This window comes from Lolium perenne, unplaced genomic scaffold (assembly GCF_019359855.2).
Source record: "Lolium perenne isolate Kyuss_39 unplaced genomic scaffold, Kyuss_2.0 unplaced69, whole genome shotgun sequence".
In the NCBI taxonomy this organism is placed as follows: domain Eukaryota; kingdom Viridiplantae; phylum Streptophyta; class Magnoliopsida; order Poales; family Poaceae; genus Lolium; species Lolium perenne.
This window is the reverse complement of record NW_027249027.1, coordinates 17,501-40,274: the sequence shown is the minus strand read 5'-3', so window position 1 is coordinate 40,274 and position 22,774 is coordinate 17,501. Positions and strand designations below refer to the sequence as shown.

Here is a 22,774-nt window from a genome sequence, read left to right as displayed (position 1 = left end):
CGGCATGGCCGTTGCGACCGCGGGCCGCATGTGGGTCGCTACTCACCGGAGCGCGCACCCGGCTACCTATTTGAGTTTGAGAATAGGTCGACTGCCGTTGCCGATTCCATGGCTGCCGGCGCACCGACCGACCAGGGCCCCACCCGGCTATAGCGGTTCGATTAGTCTTTGACCGGCCCGATTTGCACGTCGTTTTAGCGATTCCTCGGTATTGGCTGCAGCGCCATGGTTTCCCCGTTACCCGACCCGGCCTTACCCGACTTTGGCGTCGGGCGTTTTCGGCCGTCGGCCCGGCTGGCGTTTTGCCCGATTAGTGGTATTGGCTGCGCCCCGTAGGTTTCACCGTTACCCGATCATTGGCGTACGCTGGGCGTCGTTGGGCTCCGGCGTCGGCCCGGAGGCCCGATTCCGCCTTTGGCTGCGGCAGTAGTTTCCGGCGTTACCCGACCAGCGGCCACCGGCCCTAAGGCTCGGCGTCGTTGGGCTTTGGCCGCCGGCGAGGCGAGCTTCCGCGAGCCGGCGGCGGACCAGTCACCGTTACCCGACCAGCGCGCCCGCGGCATGCCCGGCGTGGGGCGCCACTCCCGGCAGCGTTTTGCCGTCGCTCGTATTTGCTCGCCAGTTTCACCGTTACCCGACGTGCGCCCACCCGGACTATGCGGCACGGTCTTGGGCGTTTTCCGCCGGTCGACTTAAGTTTTTTGCGACCGTCGTTTGCGCGTACCGGCAGTGCCCTCGACCGGCGCCCACCGGCTTGGGCTCGTCCGTCGTTGAGCGCCGGCGTCGCGACCAGCACGTTTTCGCGGCGTCGTTCTTTGAAGGCGGCGCCGAGTTCCGCTTGCCGACACGGCATCCGACTATTTACTCTGCTTAAGTTTCGACTCGCCCGACTTAGCGTTTTCTTCCGTGTGCTGCGGCGTAGTTTCACCGTAACCGACCGACAGCGCCCATCGGCGTCGGCTCGGTCGTTGAGGCGTTTTCAGCGTCGGCGCCTACCACGGCTGTGTCCGTCGTAGGCCGGCGCCATGGTTTTCACCGATCCCGCCGCCCACCCTTGCGCTCCGTGTCCGTTGGCGTAAACGTCGGCCCGGCTGCCGTTTCGCCGGCCTCGTTTTGGTTGGCGCGCCATGGCCCGTATCTCGACCGCGCGCGCCCACAAGTTGTTCACCGGGTACGTTAGCGTCCGGCGTCGCCCGCACGTCTTCGATGCGGTCCGGTACCAATTGCCGGGTCGCCATGGAAATTTCGAATGGCAGCACGCGCCACATCACCTGCGTTAGACGCCGACGTCGCCCCGACTTCCGCAGCCGGAGTCTGGGACGTTTACCCCCGCGTCCCACCCGAAAGTTGTTTGACGGACTGTTTGCCAGCACGACGCCTCGCCGCCCATGGAGAGGTCGCGCAGACATCTGTTACTTTGGTCATGTTGGTATGATATTCCGTCTTTCCGCCATGTTTCTTTCAGGCAAGTTATTCACAATATGCAAGTGCCAAAACTTTGGACTTCTCGCGTTGCGAGCATACCTCTCACGGTTACCACGGCATTCCGGACCATTTCAATCGGTAGTGCCCCGGTGTGTACTGCAACAGACGTCCATCCGGGACGGCCTTATGAATGCGACGGATTATGAATTGCATTCGTCTACGGCAAAGACCAAGGAGTTCATATGATCTCTCCGCACAAGGCGGGTTCGTTTCGACTTAGTGAGATTCTCAAACATGCATGCATGACACCCTTCGCGCGTTCAAGTTGCTACGTGCATTCCGTTAGACCTTTGTGTACTTTCCCCATGACTTGGGCTTTATCCAAAGGACTTAGACGTCGGGAGGCTCCGTAGCTTACGATGGGGTCGAACCTCTCCGAAATGAAGAGTTGGGGAGGGACGAATCCGTGCTAGTTAGGGGCTGGTCTCGTGGATCGTGGCAGCCAAGGCCAACCCTGCGCCACCACAACGTCGTGAATTTCAAATTACCTGCAGCCAACCCGCCCGTTAGAATTCAGCGGCCGGCCACGGCATCGGCCGGACCGGCTTTATTGCCTCATAATGGCACGGAGGCCTCGCAAGCGATCCCTGGTGGCATCGGGGGGCGGCGGTATCGCAGGCGTCGCTTGCTAGCTTGGTTCTGATTAAGTGATTCAGACAAATCCGCACCAACTTCGCGCCCTTGGCTTTTTCAACCAAGCGCGATGACCAATTGTGTGAATCAACGGTTCCTCTCGTACTAGGTTGAATTACTATCGCGACCTGTCTCGGTAGGGTAATAACCGTCTCACGACGGTCTAAACCCAGCTCCGTTCCTATTGGTGGGTGAACAATCCAACACTTGGTGAATTCTGCTTCACTTGTAGGAAGAGCCGACATCGAGAAGGCCAAAAAGCAACGTCGCATGAACGCCTTGGCTGCCACAAGCCAGTTATCGTGTCTTTTAATGACACCTCTAGCTTCAAACTCCGAAGATCTAAAATCTAGGCCGCTTTCACTATGATCGTACTGGAAATCAGAATCAAAGCGAGCTTTTACCCTTTTGTTCAAGAGATTCTGTTCTCGTTGAGCTCATTCTTAGGACACTAATGCGCGTTATTTTATTTAACGGATGTGCCGCCCCAGCCGGCTTACGTGCTTTCCGCCCGGATCGGGGTAAAACCGGGCCTTGGGTCGGAGACTTGCCCCTCAACGGAATCTAAAATAACGTTAAAAATAGTGGTATTTCACTTGCGCCCGAGACCCCTTATCCTACATCTCAAGTTGATCACAAAGTCGGACTAGAGTCGCTCGCAAGGTCTTCTTTCATGATTCCCGCCAAGCCCGTTCCCTTGGATGTGGTTTGCCGTAGTAGACGAGACGGTGGGAATCTCGTTAATCATTCATCGCGTCACTAATTAGATGACGAGGCATTTGCTACCTTAAGAGAGTCATAGTTACTCAGCGCCGTTGCCGCGCTTGGTTGAATTATCTCACGACATTCGCAACGGGCAGAAATCACATTGCGTCGGCATCCGAGAGGACCATCGCAAGCTTTGTTTTAATGAGCCATTCGGATTCATTGTCAAAGCCAGTTAAAGTCAATGCATGCTCGGGGAAAGCCCAGACTAAGGCAGGATTCCAGGTCCGTCCCCCGGCCGGCACTTTGTCGCCCCTTCGCCCGCGTGAGCCTCCGGCCGCAACGGCCGACAGCGCGGGTTGAGGCGGGACCAAGCCATCCTCGGATCCTCCGAAGTTACGGATCCGTACCACTTCCCTTGAGAGGTAGAGGCAAGAGGCTGTTCACCTTGGAGAGCAGCGGTTATGAGAACAGGCGTGGACGGTTGTTGCCGGTTTTCATGGGCCGCCGAGACCAGGACACGCGGGAGCGAGGCTCTTCCGAGCCCTGGACTACCTCACGGGAACCGACGGGGTTGGCAGGCCGTTGCGAGAGTAACTCTTCCCGAGGCACCCCGCCGTGAACACCACTTCCCAGCAGGTCAACCAACATCCGGCTGAAAGGCGACATCATCATTCCCTTTCGGGGGATGCGCGTGATCGCGCACGACGGGTTACCCCGTCACTTAGGTCGCTACTCATGTGCAAGTGCCGTTCATCGGACCTTTCTCCTCTTCGGCCCAAAGTTCTCATGGGAGCTACTACCACCAAGATCTGCACCTGACGGCCGCTCCGGGGCTCACGCCCTACGTCAACGGCGCCAGCACCTACTCATCGGGGCATGGCGTCCTTGTCCCAGCGCCGGGTGTCACCGCAGCAACGGTAACGTTCAGCGCCTCTTAAGGCAACGGCTAGTTGATTGAGGATCGGCGCAGGCAACACTCCTTAGCGGTTGTTCCAACACCTGTTCCGGTTGTTCTCAGAATTCGGAGCGCACTCATGTCACCGCGGTGGCGCGACGTTAAGCGGACGTTGGGCACACGAACGCTTGTTCCCCGCCAATAGGCGAACGTGCGCTTTCTCTTTCGGGACATGCGCTCGCGAGACATCGGTCAAGCCTCACCGAGCCTCCACCACCTACCTATTTAAAGTTTGAGTGTCCACGGGGCGGGTGTGCGCCCCCGGCCTCTAACGTTGGCTTTACCGATAGAACTCGTAATGAGGCTCCAGCTATCCTGAGGGAAACTTCGGAGGAACCAGCTACTGTTCACGGTTGTTCTCAAGTCGGACGCACTCATCACCGCAAGTCGGACGAACGGCACGTCGGACGCGAGCCTCACAGAGTTTCCTCTGGCTTCGCCCCCAATAGGCATAGTGCGCTTTCTCTGTTCGGGACATGCGCTCGCGACATCGGCAACCAGCCCTGCGCGGAAGATCGGGCGTCGGCCACGGGCGGCCCGTGAGGTCCTCCCGTCGTCAGCGTTCTCTTGCGCATCCCGTTTTAGAACCGATCGACTCGCACGCATGTCAGACTCCTTGGCCGTGTTTCAAGACGGGTCGGATGGGAGAGGCAACGTTCACGCGGTTCCCCAAGCGGGACACGCCTTTCGACGCGCGGACGGCCGTGCCGGCGGCGGCCACCGACCCGACCCCCGGGCTTTGGCCGCCGCGCAGCAGAACCCACGCCCGACGGCCGGCGGACCCAGCCGTTCCCATACCCGGCGTAGCGCCGGCCCCCATCCTTTCCGGCAATTTCAAGCCACTCTTTGCTCTCGCAGCCTTTTCATCTGCCCGACCAGCGCGCCCACCCCACTCGGTCTCTCGCCTGTATTTCCGGCGGATACGCCCGACTTGGCGTTTTTAAACAACCCGACTGCAGCGCTTCGTGATGCGACGGTGGGCAGACATGGCTCTCACCGTTACCCGACCAGCGCGCGCCTTTCCCGACTTGGGCTCGGCGTCGGCGAGACGCCTCTCCAGACTTTCGAAAGCCGTCGGCCCGGGCTGTTCCCCGTTACCCGTACTAGCGGGCGTAAGTTTCGTTCTCGGCCCGCTTATTTTTGCTTATTCGCGATTCCGCGCTGGGGCGCGTCACGTTGCACTCCGTTACCGGGCCAGGGGCCACGCGTCGGCTACGCGGCCAGCACGTTTTAGCGAGGTCGGCCGACAGCGTTGTCCGGCACGATTGGCTCGGCCGGATCTTTCACCGTTACCCGACGAGCGCGCCACACCGCGTCCACCGTCGTTGGGTGGGAGCGTTTTCCGACGTCGGCCCAGGCGTTTTTAGCCGATTCCGGCCGTATTGGCTGCCGGGCGCATGGTTTCAAAGACCGATGGCGCGGGACTGCAATTACACCAGGTATCGCATTTGGCTACGTTCTTCACGTCGGACCGACTTCCACGTTTTGCCGAGAGTCGTTGGATTATTCACCGTTGACCGCGCTAGCACCCGACTATCCCTCGTTAGGCACGGTGTTCCGACGTCGGCGCCGTGGGTTCTTTTACCCCCGACCCCAACTCCGACTAAAGATGAGGTTGTCGGGGGCTTTGCCAACGTCGGACGATGCCGCGCCCACCGACTCGTGCGCTCGGTCTGTTTTGGTCAGGGACGTTTTCCACGCGTTCACCCGACCAGCGACTTCTCCTTCCTGCGTTGATGGTTCAATGGACTTCTCGCGAGTCGCAGCCCCCCCGTCGCCAGCGTCCGTCCATTGGGACCTTCAATCGGGCGTCGGCGTTTTCGGCAGGGACGTAGTAACGCGGCTGATGACTCGCATGGTTCACCGTTGAAGACCAGCGCGATCTATCCCATCAGCGTTTTCTCGTACCGGCCTGTCGGCCCAGGCTATATACTCGTTCCGTACATCAGTGTGGCGCGTGCGCCCATCTGGCATCACCGTTACCTCGACTTCCGTCGCCTACACGATAGTCACCGTGTCTGAAGCGTTTCGGCGTCGCCCGACTTAGCCGTTTTCAGGCTGAGTCGTTGGTAGCGATTCACCGTCGCTCCACCGACTATAGCGGCATGACCACCACCCTAGTCAAGAAAGAGCTCTCGTCTGTCAATCCTTGCTATTACCTGGTAAGTTTCGTGTTGAGTCAGCCGCGGCTCCATCGCTGGTGGTGCCCGATTCCGTCAATTGCTTTGGTTTCAGCCTTGCACATACTCCCCCGGCCAAAGACTATGATTCCATAAGGTGCGACGCGTCCTATAGCAACATCCGGCCGATTTGCACTGGTCGGCATCGTTTTTTAGACTAGACGGTATCGACGCTTCGAGCGCCCAACTTTCGTTCGATTAATGAAAACATCTTGGCAAATGCTTTCGCAGTTGTTCGTCTTTCATAAATCCGTTTTCACCTGACTTGGTAAATGATGCCCCCATGTGTCCTATTAATCATTCGCGTCGCCAACGTGCGCCGGACTTGATGTTATCCCCATGCTAATGTATCCAGCGATGGCTGCTTTGAGCACTCTAGTTCTTCAAAGTAACGATGCCGGTGGCGCCCGGCCTCAAGGCTAGGAGGCGTCGGGCTGAAGTCGAGTTGGTCGGTGCTCGCCGTGAGGCGGACCGGCGACCCGGCCCAAAGTCCAACTACGAGCTTTTAACTGCAACAACTTAAATATCGCTATTGGGACCGATTACCTGATGCGGCACAGCGCCCTCCAATGGATCCTCGTTAGGATTTAGATTGTCATTCCAATCCGGCACTAATACCCGGTGTGTTTTTATTGTCACTACCTCCCCGTGTCAATTGGGTGAATTTCAACGGTTCCTCTGCCTTCCTTGGTTGGTAGCCGTTTCTCGAGCTCCCTCATCGGAATTCGAACCTTTCTCCGTCACCCGTCACCACCATGGTAGGCCCCTATCCTACCATCCAGTTGATAGCAGAAATTTAATGCGTCGCGAGCACACTTGCGATCCGTTTATCATGAATCATCGGATCAGCGGGCGAGCCGCGCCATTTTCTAATGTACGCCCCTCCCGACTAAGTCTCTTGTTGACGTATTAGCTCTAGAATTCACGGTATCAGAACGTACCATCAAACAAACTATAACTGATTTAATGAGCCATCGCAGTTTCACGGTTCAAATTGGTTCATACTTCCGTCTTCCGCCTTATCTTTGAGACAAGTTACCTGCGGCCAGATCAACCAGGTAGCACGTCCATGTTGCGTCCGGCTCTTTGTCCGCCCTTCCACTTGGTGCAAGGCCGAGACGCGGCGAGGCCGGGCGCGATTGAGCGGGCCACTTGCCACTTGAATTGAGGATCGAGGCGCAGAATGTTCATATCACCACGCGCCCGGAAGGTAGAGGCTACACCTGATTCAGTTGTTCTCAAATTCGGACTAGAGCAAGCTCAGGTCCTAGCAACCAAAATTGCCAAACTCTTAGTGAGCAACATCCGGACCAACGGCGGACGGGGCTGCCTTGGTAGCACCGGGCACTAAGATGACGCGGAACCCACGACGGCAGCGCCGTTAGGCCGCAGCGGCACGAAGGTGTCTTCACCGCGAAGAAACTTGTTAGATCACCGTGCGACGTGGGGTGGGTACCAGTGGTGGAATTAGGCGACATCATCATGCCAAACGAAACTGACGACACGGCGCGAAGTGGCGCACAAGACGGGGATCTACCGGCAGAACACCCAAAGCTACTCATGCGCTGGCTGGCCGCATCGGTCTAAGCCTCCCGAGCCTAGGCCACGCTTTAAACGGTGGATTCGTACGTCCGAGGTCACAGCGCTTTCACCCGGCAAGCGGTAACGTTCACGGCGGCGTTCTCTTAAGGCAACTGCATCCGTTCATTGAGGATCGGCGCCAGAATGTTCTGTCTACCACACTGTGGAGAGGTAGGGCAACACCTGTTCACGGTTGTTCTCAAACGAGCGCACTCATGCCCGCGGTGGCGCGGCGTTAACGGGACTCCTGGCAACCCTTGTTCCCCGCCAATAGACAGAACGTGCGCTTTCTCTGTTCGGGACATGCGCTCGCGACATCGGTCAAGCCTCCCCGAGAGCCTCCACACGCGTAGCGCTCGGATGCTCTGTGTAGGCGTCCTGATGTCCACAGGCGCTGTGCCGCAGCCTCGTTCACGGCGACGTTCTCTTAGGGGCATCCGTTCATTGAGGATCGAGCAGAATGTTACACATATCCTACCACTAACTGTGGAGAGATCGGCAGCACCTGTTGGTTGTTCTCAAATCGGACCACTCTGTCCGCGGTCTTCGGCAACGTTAGTTCTCTGAAGCAAGGCGCTTGTTCCCCGCCGGACGGGGGACCCGCTCTCGCAATGCGCTCGCGACATCGGCAAGCCTCCGGAGCCTCCCACCACGCGGGCGGATTGCTGTGTAGGCGTCCTGAGCCACAGGCCGTTTACCGCGCACTTCGTTTTGCCGGCGTTCTCTTGCCGGCATCCGTTCATTGAGGATCGGCGCAATGTTTGTTACCACTAACTGATGGAAAGGTACGACAACACCTGTTCACGGTTGTTTCATGGGACACGTCACGTAGCAACGATAGACGTCGCACGTGACTGCACGCGGCGCGTCGCCGCGTGACACGCCGACAACGTATAGTTGCACGTGACGAGCTCGCCGGGCAGAACCCACAACTTCGGGGACACCAGCCCCCCAATATACCTGGGGAACTTGCCCCGCCTGGACCCTGCCCGTCAGCTTTGGCCCTACACTGTTGCCGCGGCAAGAAAATGGCCATTTCTCTGCCGCGGCGAGGGCTCTCTGCCAGGCTTAGCGATTCGTCGTATTGGCGCTAGTTTCACCGGTACCCGACCAGCGCGCGGCCCACCACGACTACGCTCGGCTGAACGTTTTCCGGCTGGCAGGCGTTGCGATCTTGGCTGCGGCATGGCACCGTTACCCGACCGTCAGCGCGCCCACCCGGGCTCGGGCTGCTCGTTGGGCGTTTTCCACGTCGGCCCGACTTGGCTTTCGCCGTCGTATTGGCTGCCGCGTATCGGTTTTCACCGTTACCCGACAGCGGCGCACCGCTATGCGCTCGGCGTCGTTCGTTTTCCGGCGTCGGACCCGACTAACCGTTTAGCAGCCGTCGTAGCTGCGGCAGCGGTTTTCACGTTACCCGACCGCGCGCCCACCCATCGACTGTCGCTTCAGCGTCGTTGGGCGTTTTCCGGCGTCGGCCCGACTTGGCGAGCGATTCGTCGTATGGCTGCGGCATTGATTTCACCGTTACCCGACCAGCGCGCCAACCCGACTAGCGCTGGGTTCGTTGGACGTTTTCGACCTCCGACTTGGCGTTTAGCGATTCGTGTGGCTGCGGCGCGGCCATGGTTTTCACCCGTTACCCGACCAGCCGCCCACCAGTACGCTGGCGTTGGGCGTTTTACGTCGGCCGACCAGCGTTTTTAGCGGGCTCATTATTGGCTGCGGCATGGTTTTCACCGTTACCCGACCAGCGGCAACCCACCCGACGCCTCGCTTCGGCGTCGTTGGGCGTCGGCGGTCGGACCGGTTGGCGTTTTTAGCTTATTCGGTGCGGCGCCATGGTTTCACCGTTACCCGACCGGCGCAACTCGCTTCGGCGTCGTTGGGCGGTCGGCTAAGGCCCGCGTTTTTAGCGATTCGTCGTATTGCTGCGCGTAGTTTCACCGTTCGGCGGATTAGCCCACCGCCCTCGGCGTCGTTGGGCATTCGGCGTCCGGCCCGACCCCAGCCGTTTTTGCCGGCAGTCGTTTGGCTGCGGCGCCATGGCCGACCGACCAGCGGCGCCCACCGCGCTCGGCGTCGTTGGACGTTCAGCGTCGGACAACAGCGTTTTAGCGATCCGTCGTTTTGGTCGCGCCGTTTTCACCGATGCGACCGCGCGCATACCCGGCTTGTTCGCGTCGTTGGTTTCAAGCGTCGACTCTCTAGCCGTTTTAGCGATTCCCGCCCGTATTGTTGGCGTATCGGTTTCACCAAACCCGGAGACTCTGCGCTCGGCGTCGTTGGGCGTTTTCCGGCCGGCGGCGACTCGTTTTAGCCGCCGTCGTATGGCCTGCGGCGCCATGGTCACCACCCAGCGGCGCCCCAGACTGACACGATCGTTGGGCGTTCCCGTCGGCTCGCCGTTTAGCGGTCCGTCGTTTTGGTTCTCGCCTGGTTTTCGTACCAGCGGGCCCACCCGGACTATGTCGCGGTCGTTGCGGGCGTCGCGACGGTCCATTCGGCGGCCATCGCGTTTTGGCTAGCGCGCCATGGTTTTTCACCGTATCTCGACCGCCGCGCGCCCACCGATAGTTCACGTGTCGTTAGGCGATTTCCACACGCCGACTTGCGGGACGAGGAGCCATGCCGCGTCCCACCCAAGTTAGTTGGGTGGGAGCGTGTTTTTCACCTTGAGCAGCGCGCGCCCTCGGCCAAAGGCCTCGTGGGCGTTTTCAACTTGCGTTCAAAGCCTCCGATGGTGCTACGCCATGGTTTCACAAGTATCGCATTTCGCTACGTTCTTCATCGTGTCGAAGATATCCGTTTTCCAGAGTTTTGTGGCAAATTATATCACCGTATCTTGCAAGTGCCACTATAGTTCCCAGCCGACATCCCCGTTAGGCACGGTTTCCTTGCCCTTCGGCGCCGTCCCGGACAGCATAGTCTCGTTTATGAAGTGCTAGGACGGCAAAGTGAGCTTGCCTGCCAGCGGGTTGTATCGTGCTTTTCCAAACATGCATTACATCCATGATTCCGGTTCATGCTACGGTTGTTACGACTTCTCCTTTATGATGGGTTATCAATGGACTTCTCGACGTCGGGAGGCGAACCGCTTGCCGATTTGAACCTTCCGAAATCAAGTAGGGGTTGGGCCAGGGACGTAGTCGGTGAGCTGATGACTCGCGCTTACTGGGCATTCCTCGTTGAAGACCAACAATTGCAATGATCTATCCCCATCACGATGAATTTCTCAAGATTACCGGGCACCGCAGCTATTAGGAAGGGCATCGAAAGCGACGCCACGTACATCTAAGGGAGAAGCAGCCAATGACGTCGCACAGGCGTGTCCCCCTAAGAATGGGTCGGAGGGATGGCTCCGCATAGCTAGTTAGCTGGCTGGTTCGTTAAGCTTAACCAGACAAATCGCTCCACCAACCGTGCACGGCACTCAGCAACCATAGAATGATTGTGTAATCCGCAGTTCCTCTCGTACTAGGTTGAATTACTATCGCGACCTTGTCATCGGTAGGGTAAAACTAACCTGTCTCCACAGCCGGTCTAAACCAAAGGCTCCACGTTCCCTATTGGTGGGTGAACAATCCAACACTTGGTGAATTCTGCTTCACAATGATAGGAAGAACCGACATCGAAGGATCAAAAAGCAACGTCGCTATGACGGCTTAGCTGCCACAAACTTGATTATCAGTGTGGTAACTTTTCGACACCTCTAGCTTCAAACTCCGAAGATCTAAAGGATCGATAGGCCACACTTTCACGGTTCGTATTCATCTTGAAGTCAGAATCAAACGAGCTTTTACCCTTTTGTTTCCACCGAGATTTCTGTTCTCGTTGAGCTCATCTTAGGACACTGCGTTATCTTTTAACGAGATGTACCGCCCCTGACCAAATCTCCACCTGACAATGTCTTCCGCCCGGATCGGCCCGAGTAAAACCGGGCCTTGGAGCCAAAGGAGGGGGACTTGCCCCTTCCGACCACGGAATAAGTAAAATAACGTTAAAAGTAGTGGTATTTCACTTGCGCCCGTAAAGGCTCCCACACTTATCCTACACCTCTCAAGGGTCATTTCACAAAGTCGGACTAGAGTCAAGCTCAACAGGGTCTTCTTTCCCCGCTGATTCCATCAAACCCGTTCCTTAGGTTTGTGGTTTATTTGGATAGTAGACGAGGGCAGTGGGAATCTCGTTAATCCATTCATGCGCGTCACTAATTGGATGGCAGGCATTTGGCTTTAGCAAGAGAGTCATAGTTACTCCCGCCGTTTACCCGCGCTTGGTTGAATTTCTTCACTTTGACATTCGAGCAGGCAGAAATCACATTGCGTCAGGCATCCGCGAGGACCATCGCAATGCTTTGTTTTAATTAAACGTTCAGATTCCCCTTATCAGTACCAGTTCTGAGTCGGCTGTTTCATGCTCGGGGGGAAAGCCCCGAAGGAACGATTCCCGGTCGATCCCTGACCGGCACGCGGCGACCCCGCTCGCCGCGTGAGCAGCTCGAGCATGAATCCGCCGACAGCGACGGGTTCGGGGCCGGGACCCCAGAGCCAGTCCTCGAGCCAATCCCTTTTCCCGAGATCTACGGATCCGTTTTGCCGGCTTCCCTTGCCTACATTGTTCCATTGGCCAGAGGGCTGTTCCACATGGAGGCCTGATGCGGTTATGAGTACGACCGGGCGTGGAGCGGTACTCGGTCCTCGGTTTTCATGGAACGCGGAGGCTGCCGGACACCCGCGACGTGCGGTGCTCTTCCGGACTCACTTGGACCCTACCTCCGGCTGAACCGATTCCGGGACAGTGAGCCGTTAGCCAGAAAAGATAACTCTTCCCGAGGCCCCCGCCCGGCGCGTCTCCGGACTTCCCTAGGTCGCCGTCAACCGCCACATCCCGGCTCAGGAAATGCCAGCGATTAACCCTTTCGGGGGATGCGCGTGATCGCGCTATCTGCCGTACTGCGTCCCTTGGGATCGGCTTACCCATGTGCAAGTGCCGTTCACATGGGACAGCACCTCCTCTTCGGCCTTCAAAGTTCTCATTTGAATGTTGCACACTACCACCAAGATGCGCACCCAGACGGCCGCTCCGCAGGGCTCCACGCCCTAGGTTTTGCGGCGGCCGCCGCGCACTCCTACTCATCGGGGCATGGCGCTTGCCCGGATGGCCGGGTGTGGGTCCGCGCGCTTCAGCGCCATCCATTTCGGGGCTACGTTGATTCGGCAGGTGAGTTGTTACACACTCCTTAGCGGATTTAGAGCTTCCATGACCACCGTCTAATGTGAATCGACCAACACCCTTTGTGGGTTCTAGGTTAGCGCGCGGGTTAGACACGCGTAACCCGGCTTCCGGTTCATCACATCTTGATTACGCTTACCAAAAATGGCCCGCCTTGGAGCACCCGATTCCGTGAGCGCGGCTCACGGAGCAGCCGCACCATCCTACCTATTTAAAGTTTGAGAATAGGTCGGTTGTTGCGCCCCGATGCCTCTAATCATTGGCTTTACACGATGGGAGCTCGTAATGGGCTCCAGCTATCACGAGGAAACTTCGGAGAGGAACAAGCTACTAGATGGGTTCGATTGGTCTTCGCCCCTATTACCCAAGTCGAGACGAACGGTGCACGTCGTGCTCGCTTCGAGCCTCCACCGAGTTTCCTGCGGCTTCGCCCCGGCACAGGCATAGTTCACCATCTTTCGGGTCCCGGCAGAGCGTGCTCCAACTCGAACCCTTCTGAAGATCAGGGTCGACGAAGCGGTGCGGCCCGTGAGGGCCTCAGCTCGTCGGCCTCCTTAAGCATCCCAGGTTTTAGAACCCGTCGACTCGCACGCATGTCGGACTCCTTGGTCCGTGTTTCAAGACGGGTCGGATGGGAACCCACCCCAGGCGCGTTGCAGCGCAGTGCCCCAAGGAAGGACACGCCTTTCGGCGCGCGAGTACCGACCGTGCCGGCCGACGAGCCACCGGAGGCACCTCGGCCCCCGGGCTTTGGCCGCCGGCGCAGCGGAAACAGCAGTCCACGCCCCGAGCCGGCGGCGGACCAGCAAAAGCCGTTCCGCATACGGGGGCGCCCGCCCGGAAGCACCCCATCCGCTCCCTCCCGGCAATTTCAAGCACTCTTTGACTCTCTTTTCAAGTCCTTTCGCCCTTTCCCTCGCCGGTACTTGTTCGCTGCTCCGGTCTCTCGCACTGTATCGGCCACAGCGCTTGGACGGAGTCTACCGCCCGATTTGGGCTGCATTCCCAAACAACCCGGCTCGTTGACGAGCGCCTCGTGATCACCGACGGGGTCCGAACCCCGGGCCAGAACTCTCACCCTCCCAGGCGCCCCTTTCCCGGGGACTTGGGCTCGGTCCGTCGGCGAGGGACGCCTCTCCGGACCACAATTCGAACGAGCAAAGCCGGTCGATTCTCAAGCTGAGGCATTCCCGGTTCGCTCGCCGTTACTAGGGAATCCTTGTAAGTTTCTTCTCCTCAAAACGTATTTATATGCTTAAATTCAGCGGGTAGTCCACGCGACCTGGGGTCGCGGTCGAGGGCGTCATGCACTCCGTTAAAAGGGTCCATTGGGGCCATCGCGTCGGCTACGCGCCGGAGGCAGCACGTTTAGTAAGCGGGTCGCCTACCACGCATGTCCCGGCCCGATAGGCGGCTCAGCGGATCTTTGGCCCACCGCCCCTTGCGGGACGAGGAGCCGACCATGCAGCGTCCCACCCCAAGTTAGTTGGGTGGGAGCGTGTTTGGCGTGGCGCGGGCCGGCGTGCCCTCGGCCAGAAGGCCTGCGGGCGCAACTTGCGTTCAAAGACTCGATGGTTCGCGGGATTACGCAATTCACACCAGGTATCGCATTTCGCTACGTTCTTCATCGATGCGAGAGCCGAGATATCCGTTGCCGAGAGTCCGTCGTGGATTATATAGAATTGCTCGGGTGCGGCATGGCCAAGCCAGCCACATCCCCTCGTTAGGCACACGGTGTTCCTTGACGCCTTCGGCGCGGGTAGGTTCTTTTTACCCCGAGCCCCAACTCCGAAAAGATGATGTTGTCGAGGACTTGTGCCAAGCGACGGACGATGCGCGCCGCCCGGCCGGGCTGTAATCGCTCGTGCGCGGTCTGTTTTGGTCAGGGGTCACGTGTGTCCTGCCGCAGGTTCACCTACGGAAACCTTATTCGACTTCTCCTTCCTCTAAATGATAAGGTTCAATGGACTTCTCGCGACGTCGGGGGCGGCCCGAGGAGCCGCCCCCGTCGCCGCGATCCGGGCTACTTCACGGACCATTCAATCGGTAGGAGCGACGGGCGGTGTGTACAAGACGAGGGACGTAGTCAGCGAGCTGATGACTCGCGCTTACTAGGCATTCCACCGTTGAAGACCAACAATTGCAATGATCTATCCCCATCACGATGAAATTTCTCAAGATTACCCGGGCCTGTCGGCCAAGGCTATATACTCGTTGAATACATCGATTGACGCGTGCGGCAGGCGACATCTAAGGGCATCACATGATTTTGTTATTGCCTCCAAACTTCCAGTCGCCCTACTTTGGCGATAGTCCCTCTAAGAAGCTAGCTGCGGAGGGATGGCTTCCAGCATAGCTAGTTAGCGAGCTTTTCGAGGTCTCGTTCGTTAAACGGAATCAACAGACAAATCGCTGCCACCAACTAAGAGCCATGCACCACCACCCATAGAATCAAGAAAGAGCTCTCGGTGCGAATCGATCCTTGCTATGTACGGACCTGGTAAGTTTCCCCGTGTTGAGTCAAATTAAACGCGGGCTCCACGCCTGGTGGTGCCCTTAAGTCAATTCCTTTAAGTTTCAGCCTTGCGACCATACTCCCCCGGAACCCAAAGACTTTGATTTCTCATAAGGTGCCGGCGGAGTCCTATAAGCAACATCCGCCGATCCTACAGGTCGGCATCGTTTATGGTTGAGACTAGGACGGTATCTGATCGTCTTCGAGCCCCCAACTTTTCGTTCTTGATTAATGAAAACATCCTTGGCAAATGCTTTCGCGATTGTTCGTCTTTTCATAAATCCAAGAATTTCACCTCTGACTATGAAATACGAATGCCCCCATTTGTCCCTATTAATCATTACTCCGATGCCGAAGGCCAACCCATTCGGCCCGGACTCCTCTGTTGTTATCCCCTGCTCATGTATCCAGGGCGATGGCTTGCTTTGAGCACGCTCCTTTCTTCAAAGTCACGATGCCGGTGGCACGACCGGCCAATTAAGGCTAGGAGCGCATCGTGAATTTGGAAGGGTCGAGTTGGTCGGTGCTCGCCGTGAAGTGACAGTGACTTAGGCCAAAGTCCAACTACGAGCTTTCCTTGCCAACAACTTAAATATACGCTATTGGAGCTGGAATTACCGTGACTCTTTGGCCTGAGACTTGCCCTCCAATGGATCCTCGTTAAGGCGATTTAGATTGTACTCATTCCAATTACCGGAACACTAATGCGCCCGGTATTGTTATTTATTGTCACTACCTCCCGTGTGGGATTGGGTAATTTCTTGGCCTTTCTTGCCTTCCTTGGATGTGGTAGCCGTTTCTCAGGCTCCCTCTCCCGAATCGAACCCTAATTCTCCGTCACCGTCACCACCATGGCAGGCCCCTATCCTACCATCGAAAGTTGATAGGGCAGAAATTTGGACCGTGCGTCGCCGGCACGAGGGGCCTTGCGATCCGTCGAGTTATCATGAATCATCGGATCAGCGGGCAGAGCCCGCGTCATTTACTATCTAATAAATGCGCCCCTCCCGAAGTCGGGGTTTTGTTGCACGTATTAGCTCTAGAATTACTACGGTTATCAGTAGCACGTACCATCAAACAAACTATAACTGATTTAATGAGCCATTCGCGATTTTCACGGTTCAAATTGGTTCATACTTGCACATGCATGGCTTAATCTTTGAGACAAGCATATGACTGCTGGCGGGATCAACCAGGTGGCACGTCCTCGTTGACGTCCAGCGTCGGTCTTTGTCCGCCTTCCACTTGCGTGTCAAGGCCGAGACAAGCGGCAGGCCGGTTGTCGCGATTGAGCGAGCCAAGCTCATCCTACTTGATTGAGGATCGGCGCGAGAATGTTACATATCCTACCATAGCGCTGGAGAGGGTAGAGGCAACACTTTGTTCACGGTTGTTCTCAAATTCGGAGAGCAGCTTAAGAGGTCAGGTCCTAGCAACCAAAAGGTTGCCAAGACTCTTTATCGCTGAGTAACATCAAGACCAACAGCGGGGCTTGAGGCTGCCTTGGTAGCACCGGGCACTAGGAGTGCCGGAACCACGAGAAGCGCCGCAAGCGCACGTTAGGCCGCAGCGGCACACCAGTGTCCACCGCGAGGCAAACGTGTTAAACACCGCTTCCCGTAGGTCGGGTACCAGCAACGCAAGCACTTGAAAGGCGACATCATCATATAAGCCAAACGACTTGACGGGACACGGCGCACATGGTCGGCCGCGCGAAGACGGGGGATCTACCGGCAGACACGGGTCCAAAGCTACTCATGCGCTCGACGTAGCCAACATCGGTCAAGCCTCCCGAGCCTCCCACCACGCGTAAGCCGACGGTTGGGATTGCTCTGTGTAGAAATCCTGAGTGTCCACGGCGCGAGGTGTCACCGCGACAGCAAGTTGCGTTGCACGACGACGTTCTCTTAAGGCAACGGCATCCGTTCATTGAGGATCGGCGCAGAATGTTACGTATCCTACCACTAAGCGTAGGAGAGGTAGAGGCAACACACAGGCTGTTCACGGTTGTTCTCAGAATCGGAGCGCACTCATGTCACCGCGGTGGCGCTCGGCAGCGTTAAACGGGGCGTTCTCACGAGGCAAACGGCGCTTGTTCCCCCGCCAATAGACGGGGACGTGCGCCTCTCGTCGGGACATGCGCTCGCGACATCGGTCAAGCCTCCCGAGCCTCCCACCACGCGTAGCGCGGTGGGATTGCTGTGTAGGCACGTCCACAGTGTCCACGGCGCGGGGTGTCAGCGCAGCAACGGTAACGTTGCACGGCGACGTTCTCTTTAGGCCTCGGCATGCGTTCAGTGAGGATCGGCGCAGGAATGTTACATATCCTACCACTAGCGTGGAGAGGCCAGAGGCAACACCTGTTCACGGTTGTTCTCAGAATCGGAGGCGCACTCATGTCACCGCGGTGGCGCGGCAACGTTGCGGGGCGCCTCTGAAGGCAACGAGCGCACTTGTTCCCCGCCAATAGACGGGGAACGTGCGCTTTCTCTGTTCGGGACATGCGCTCGCGACATCGGTCAAGCCTCGAGCCTCCCACCACGCGGTGGGATTGCTCTGTGTGGCGCGTCACTGAGTGTCCACAGCGCGCGGGTGTCACCGCAGCAGCGACGCGTTGCACGGCGACGTTCTCTTAAGGCCAACGACATCCGTTCCATTGAGGATCGGCGCAGAATGTTACATATCCTACCACTAACGGTGGAGAGGTAGAGGCAACACCTGATCACGGTTGTTCTCAAATTCGGACACGTCCACGTGACGCGATAGACGTGCACGTGACTGTCACGCGGCAGCGTAACGTCGCCGCGTGACACGCCACGACAGCGTGGAGTTGCTACGTGACGAGCGTAGAAAAAGTTGTGGGACGAACCCACAACGGCAAAAGGAAGAGGATGCCAGCCCCCCCAATATACAGGGAGCTTAGGCCCGCCTGCGGGACCCCCTGCCCGTCAGCTTGTGAAGGAGCCTACACTGTTGCCGCGGCAGAGAAAATGGCCATTTCTCTGCCGCGGCAGAGTTCTGCCAGGCCTTAGCCGATTCCGTCGTATTGGCTGCGGCGCCCATAGTTTGCACCGTTACCCGACCAGCGCGCAGCCACCCGACTGTGCGCTGGCGTCGTTGGGCGTTTTCCGGCTTGTCGGCCCGACTTGGCCGTTTTTAGCGATTAAGTCGTATTGGCTGCGGCGCCAGCTGGTTTTCACCGTTACCCGACCAGCTGTAGCGCGCCCTGTATCTGGCAGAAGCGTCGTTGGGCGTTTTCCGGCGTCGGCGGAGCTTAGCCCGTTTTTAGCGATTCCGTCGTATTGGCTGCGCGCATGGTTTTCACCGTTACCCGACCAGCGCGCCCCACCCGACTATCGCTCGGCGTCGTTGGGCGTTTTCAGGCGATCGGACAGCGTTGGCCGTTTTAGCCGATTAGTCGTATTGGCTGCGGCGCCATAGTTTTCACCAGATTACCCGACCAGCGCGCGCCCACCCGACTGTATCGCTCGGCGTCGTTGGGCGTTTTCCGACGTCGGCCCGGCAGCCGTTTTTAGCCGATTCCGTCGTATTGGCTGCCAGCGCCATGTGGTTTTCACAGAATTGCAGAACCAGCGCGCGCCAACCGGACTGTACTCTCGGCGTCGTTGGACGTTTTCCGACGTCGGCCCGGCTGGCGTTTTTAACCCGATTCGTCGTATTGGCTGCAACGCCATGGTTTTCTGGTGCCAGAGCCAGCGCGCGCACACCGACTATGCGGCGGCGTCGTTGGACGTTTTCAGCGATCGGCCCGGCCAGCCGTTTTTAGCCGATTCCCGTCGTATTGGCTGCCGCGCCTGGTTTTCACCGTTACCCGACCAGCGCGCCCAGCCGACTGTACGCTCGCGTCGTTGGGCGTTTTCCGGCTTGTCCGGACCGACTTAGCCGTTTTTAGCGATTCCGTCGTATTAGCTGCGGCGCCAGCAGTTTTCACCCGTTACCCGACCAGCGCGCGCCCACCCGGCCCATCACGCTTCGGCGTCGTTGGAGCGTTTTCAGACGTCGGCCCGGACTTAACGTTTTAGCCGATTCCAGGTGGATTATTTGCTTTGCGGCGCCATAGTTCTGGTTCACCGTTACCCGACCAGCAGCGCGCCCACCCGACTATACGCTGGCGTCGTTGGGCGTTTTCCGGACGCTCCGGTCCGACTTAGCCGTTTTTACGCCCGATTCCGTCGTGTTGCTGCGGCATACATGGTTTTCACCGTTACCCGACCAGCGCGCGCCCACCCGACTATCGCTTCGGCGTCGTTGGGCGTTTTCCGGCGGTCGGACCGACTTAACCGTTTTCAGCGATGCCGTCGTTTTGGTTGGCGGCGCCATGGTTTTTCACCGTATCTGCGACAGCGCGCGCCCACCCGACTATAGTTCACCGTGTCGTTGAGCGATTTCGGACGATACCCGACTTAGCCGTTTTTTAGCGATTAGTCGTATTGATGCGGCGCCATGGTTTTCACAGTATCCCGACCGGCAGCGCGCCCATCCGGCATGTACGCTTCGGCGTCGTTGGGCGTTTTCCGGCGTCGGCCCGGCTGCCGTTTTAGCCGATTCCGTCGTATTAGCTGCGGCGCCCATAGTTTCACCGTTATCCGACCAGCGGCGCCCACCCGGCTATGCGCTCCGTGTCGTTGGGCGTTCAGCGACGTCGGCCCGACTTAACCGTTTTCAGCCGATGCAAATGCGTATTTGGTTGGCGGCGCCATGGTTTTTCACCCGTATCTCGACACTTGTGGCGCTTTTGCATTTATAGTTCACCGTGTCGTTGAGCGATTTCATTGGCGTCGGAGACGCGTCTTGAGCCGGTACCATCGTTTTGGCTGGCGGCGCCCATGGTTTTCACCGTATCTCGACCGCCCGGCAGCACCACCCGGCCTATAGTTCACCGACCGGTTAGGCGTTTTCGGCGTACAGCCACGGCTTAGCCGTTTTCAGCCGGTACGTCGTTTTGGCTGGCGCGCCATGGTTTTCACCGTATCTCGAGCCGCAGGCGTCATCCGACTATAGTTCTACGCGACGTTTGACGTTTTTTCACTGTATCCACGAACGCCTCGCGCCATGGAGGTGCTACGGTTGTTTTAAAGTACATCAGTGTTACTTCTCGTGTCATGTTGGTATGATATTCCGTCTTTCCGCCATCGTTTCTGGTTGGCGGGCAAAGTTATTCACAATATCTTGCAAGTGCCAAAACGTATGATTCACCATGTTGCGAGCATACCTCTCTGGATTACCCGTGCGGATTTGCACTAGTGCATCCAGTTCTTTGCAGACTTAGACGTCCAATCCGGGGCCGGCCTTATGAATGCACGGATTATGAATTGTCATTCAAGTCTACGGCAAAGACCTACATTGAGTTCATATGTTCTCTCCGCACAAGGCGGGTTAGAGTATGTCCGGTGACTTGTGGTAAATTCTCAAACATGCATGTGCATATTTGCAGTTCGCGTTCAAGTTGCCTACGTGCATTCCGTTAGACCTTTGTGTACTTTCCCCATGATCTTGGTGCTATCCAAAGGACTTAGAGATTTTGGAGTGCATGCGTAGCTTGCACGATGGGGTTTGAACACTTTTCCGAAATGAAAAGTTGGGGGGAGGGACGAATCCGTGCGAGCGTGGGGCTGGATCTCAGTGGATCGTGGCAGCAAGGCCACTACGCCACTACAATGCCCCGTCGCGTATTTAAGTGGAGATGCTCGAGATTCAGCCCACCGCCCGTTAGGAAGGGAGCTTCAGGCGGCGAAGCCACGGCTTTGCTCGGCCGGGCCGGCTTAGCCAATGGCACGGGCCTTTTGGGGGCGCAAAGCGCCCCTAAGCATTGGGTCGGGGCGACGGCGAGCGCAGGCGTGGCTGCTAGCTTGGATTCGACTTAGAGGCGTTCGAGTCATAATCCGGCACACGAGTAGCTTTCGCGCCACTGGCTTGCCTAACCAAGCGCGATGACCAATTGTGTGAATCAACGGTTCCTACTAGGTTGAATTACTATCGCGACAGCATCATCGGTAAGGGTAGAAACTAACCTGTCTCACGGCCCGGTCTAAACCCAGCTCCACGTTCCCTATTTGGTGGGTGAACAATCCAACGCAGTGGTCTGCTTCACAATGATAGGAAGAGCCGACATCGAAGGATCAAAAGCAACGTCGCTATGAACGCTTGGCTGCCACAAGCCGATTATCCATTTGTGGTACCTTTTCGGACACCGCGAGCGTCAAACTCCGAAGATCAAAAGGATCGATAGGCCACTCTTTCACGAGTTCGTGTTCGTGCGGAAATCGGAATCAAACGAGCTTTTACCCTTTTGTTTCCACACGAGATTTTGTTCTCGTTGAAGCTCATCTTAGGACACTGCGTTATCTTTTGCGGGATGTGCATGAGCCAAACTCCCACGACAATGTCTTCCCGCCCGGATCGGCCCGAGTAAAGCCGGGCCTTGGGTGACAAGGAGGGGACTTGCCCCGCTTCCGACCCACGGAATAAGTAAAATAACGTTAAAAGTAGTGGTATTTCACTTGCGCCCGTAAAGGCTCCCCACTTATCCTCCACCTCTCAAGTCATTTCACAAAGTCGGACTAGAGTCAAGCTCAACAGGGTCTTCTTTCCCGGCTGATTCCACGTAAGCCCGTTCCCTTGGCTGTGGTTTCATTGGATAGTAAACGGGGGACGATGGGAATCTCGTTAATCCATTGATACGCGTCACTAATTAGATGGCCGAGGCATTTGGCTACACTTAAGAGTGTAGTTACTCCCGCCGTTTACCGCGCTTGGTTGAATTTCTTCACTTTGACATTCAGAACTACTTTGGTGAGAAATCTGTGCGTCGGCATCCGCGAGGACCATCGCAATGCTTTGTTTTAATTAAACGAGTCGGATTCCCCTTGTCCGTACCAGTTACGAGTCGGCTTGTTTCATGCTCGGGGAAAGCCCCAGAAGGGACGATTCCGGTCCGTCCCCGGCCGGCACGCGGCGACCCGCTCTCGCCGCGTGGCGGCTCGAGCCCGACGGCAGACGGGTTAGGGGGCGGGACCCCCGAGCCCAGTCCTCGGGAAGCCAATCCCAGCACCGAAGTTACGGATCCGTTTTGCCGGCTTCCCTTGCCTGTTGTTCCATTGGCCAGAGGCTGTTCACCTTGGAGACGAATGCGGTTATGAGTACGACCGGGCGTGGGCCCGGTGCACTCGGTCCTCCGGATTTTCATGGGCATAGAGGCTGCACCGGACACACGCGCGACGTGCGGTCACTCTTGGACCCTACCTCCCCGTGAACCGATTCAGGGGTTGGCGGGCCGTTAAGCAGAAAAGATAACTCTTCCCGAGGACACCCCGCCGGCGTCTCCCGGACTTCCTGCGTCGCCGTCAACCGCCACATCAGCTCGGAAATCTTAACCCGATTCCCTTTCGGGGATGCGCGTGATCGCGCTATCTGCGCGAGGGTGTACCCCGTCAACCTTAGGATCGGCTTACCCATAAGTGC

The 22,774-nt window shown here is 57.6% G+C and overlaps 1 long non-coding RNA gene, 1 other non-coding gene and 2 pseudogenes across 2 annotated transcripts in view; 1 reads left to right on the top strand and 3 right to left on the bottom strand.

The window, feature by feature from the left end:
- Positions 1-22,774, top strand: part of LOC139834884 (uncharacterized) — a 48,885-nt gene that overhangs the window by 23,373 nt on the left and 2,738 nt on the right. The window lies entirely within an intron of this gene.
- Positions 10,733-14,068, bottom strand: LOC139834887 (28S ribosomal RNA; annotated as a pseudogene).
- LOC139834892 (5.8S ribosomal RNA) lies at positions 14,284-14,440 on the bottom strand. Its single transcript, XR_011750557.1, has one exon. It is a non-coding gene; the product is annotated as a 5.8S ribosomal RNA (ribosomal RNA).
- LOC139834886 (28S ribosomal RNA) overlaps positions 20,904-22,774 on the bottom strand; it is a 3,415-nt pseudogene continuing 1,544 nt past the window's right edge.